The sequence below is a fragment of the Panthera pardus genome, unplaced genomic scaffold (assembly GCF_024362965.1).
Source record: "Panthera pardus isolate Hobbes unplaced genomic scaffold, ASM2436296v1 HiC_scaffold_18, whole genome shotgun sequence".
Lineage (NCBI taxonomy): Eukaryota > Metazoa > Chordata > Mammalia > Carnivora > Felidae > Panthera > Panthera pardus.
Genome location: NW_026526743.1, coordinates 11,678,289 through 11,681,343, shown reverse-complemented (window position 1 = coordinate 11,681,343; position 3,055 = coordinate 11,678,289).

Genomic DNA, 3,055 nt, shown 5'->3' with positions numbered 1-3,055 from the left:
CCTCTTTGAACCCTCCCCATTCGTTGTTTATTGCCTTGCTCCTACTATATTACTGACCCTGCAGCCCATTACCACCACGAAAAAATCATTTCAAAGTCAGTGGAGATTCTATGCAGCAATGTTGCCACTAAAAATACTGTAGACTTTAACAGATTACCCACAGAACTACTACTGTCTTAGGTAAAAACCTGAAATTCTTAAAAAAAATTTTAACGTTTATATGTATTTGAGAGAGACAGAATCCGAAGTAGGCTGCAGGCTCCCAGCTGACAACACAGAGCCCAAAACAGGGCTCAAACCCACGAGCAGTGAGATCCAGACCAGAGCTGAAGTCTGACACTCAACTGAATGAGCCACCCAGGCGCCCCGAGAAATTCTTTCTTATCCCCAAACCATGAAATGGAAGACTGGTAAGCATGTTCAAGAAAAAAGTTTCACACACACCGGGGAATTCTTGCAAGAAACGCATGAGCATTTCGTTTCCCACTGGGATTTCTGTATACATGATGGCCTTTCTAAAACTAAGAAAAATAACATTGCAGCAGACTGCCTGCCTGCCTCACTCCCTTCCTTACTCCCTGGTTTCACACCAGGAAAATCGCACTCAAAATGGGATTCATCAACTCAGGAACAATGTGGAGATGATTCCAAAACTAGAAGCTTATGATCTGTTACTGGTTCCTAAATTCAGCCCCTTCACAGCAGCAAGTTCTTCCCCTGTTTGTCTTCACCGGATTGTTCACACAGTGTGATTATAACCTTCAATTCGAATTCTGAGGCCGGTTTTGCTTAAGTTTCCAACAGTGGCAAGAACAACCAATAAGGCATACCTTCTTTCTTGCAATCGTAATACTTAGGTACAAAATCTTTAATGCTTACTTTTTAAGTTGCTACCCCTGTATAAAAGCTGTCGATAGCATCCTTTCTGCCAGCAAACACCTTGACGACCCACAGACCCACACGCCCACTTCTGGTGGGCAGATACCCCGTCTTCTCCCTGAAATTACCAGTGACAAGTGAAACCCAACAAACCCAAGACCCCCCTCAGAGCCCTGCCGCTATGCTGTGAGCCATACCACGAGTCACACTGAGTCCTACAAATCCTATTCTAACCTCCCCCCCCCCCCCGCCAATGGTTTTTGGGTGAGCGCATCACAAGATCATAAAGAACCACCAGGCCAGAGGTATCACAACTATAAATTAGGCAGTGTGTTAAGAACGGACTCACGGCGCACACCCACTTTTAACAAATTCTGAGCATAACTGAATATGCACTTGGAACTTAAATGCCCCTCCACAAGATTACGTCCACGGAGGTGTACATACTTCTTTTTGAAGTGAAATCACAAAAGGAGTTGGTCTTGGCCCCAAGTGCTGGGTTAACATGGGTGGTTCACGCTCAGTACGTTACCCTTTCCCTTTTTACTTTCGGACAGATCATTTTTATTCTTTTAAAAGTTTGTTTTAAGAGATGGAGAGCAGGGGAGGGAAAGAATCCCCAACAGGCTCCTGAGCCAAAATCAGGACTTGGACTCCCAACCAACTGAGCCACCCAGGCACCCCTTGAACAGCTTTATTAAACCTGTCCCCAAGGAAGGGGACGTCTGGTTAAGTAGGGATTGCCTCATGTATTCATACTGAGATGGCACATCTAACCCTAACCCAATCGAGGATGACCTTTACTGCTAAACCTTCTTGGCTCTCATCGGTCCTTATTAATTACACACAGCAAAGTCTTTTTCACAGCCAGCCACACCAACACCAAAACACAGGAACCAGAGCAGCTGAAAACTCGGCTCTAGAGTTTTCCCTGTTCCACGCGGCACCAATCGCCTCGGGCGCCCCTCGGGGTAACAGCACGACAGCCCGTGGTTCAGCCACCACCAGGGCGGGGCGCACCTGGGCTACCGCAGAGCCCCTGGGCGGGAGGGGTGCGCCGGGCGGGCTGTGCACTCTCCCGCTTCCCTGCGCCGCGCTTCGGGTCCTCTCTGGTGCCCTTCCCGAGTGCTTTTCAACTTCCGCACTTGTTTTCCGCGGTCGGCCTCACGCCGGCTTGAGCCTCAAGTGGACCCTAACCAGGCGCTCTGCGTCCCAAGTGACCTGACACCAGGAAGGCCCCACTGGCTAGGAGGCCCCAGCGGCCCCGGGACTGAGCCTCCCGACGCCACACTCGCCGCCACACTCACCCGGAGGCAGGCTCCTCCCTGGTCTGTCATCGTTAGACCGACTTCGTGCTTCAAATTCAGCGGGTTACCACTTCCCTTGGGAGGCCGGGGCACCGTGATCAACTGCGGGCAGTGCAGGGAGAGACGCCGCAGAGAGCCAGAGGAGATCCGAGCACCGGGCCACCGTCTACGCCCATCTTCACCCCCCCATGCCCTGAGAGAGAAGGGGACACAGGCGGTCACGAGCCGGCCGGACTTGGGAGTTCCTGCGGGGGAAAGAGGACGGCACCATACACGGTGTGGAGCAGGACTCCGGCCTCCCGCCCATCCGCCCCGACACGTGCGCCAGGGGTCCCCATGGCCAGCGGACCCTGCCGCGCCACCACCGCGGGCGCAGGACACACATACCCAGGCGCAGGCCCACGCACGACTCGGCCACGGACATAGCTCTCCAGCAGGGCCGGGAGTAGAGGGGGTGCAGCCCGGGGCGGGAGTACGTTCTAAGGGTCCACGATCAACGTGGCCTGCGACTCATTCCACCCTCCGCTGCACCCTAACAGCCGCGGGAGTTTCATTGGCAGCCCCCTCCCCCCGCCCCACCCCGGGCGGAAAGGCCCCAAGCCCGTCCCCAGAGAGGACCCCCGCCGAGATCAGACCCCAGAGGTCAGAAGGCTTAACCGGGAGCCCGAGCTCGGAAGCGCCCCTCCCCACCCCCACCCCCCCGCAGAACGCAGTGTCCGTGTGCTCAGTGGCGTCACCCCTGACCTGGGGGACAGTTCGGCAGAGGACGGGGCCTCCCGACTGTCCGCGGGCACCGCAACCCGAGGTGGACAGGGGATCCCCAAGGGCCTTTAAGTCTCCACGCCAGTACGAGCTGCCTGGGCCTCCCA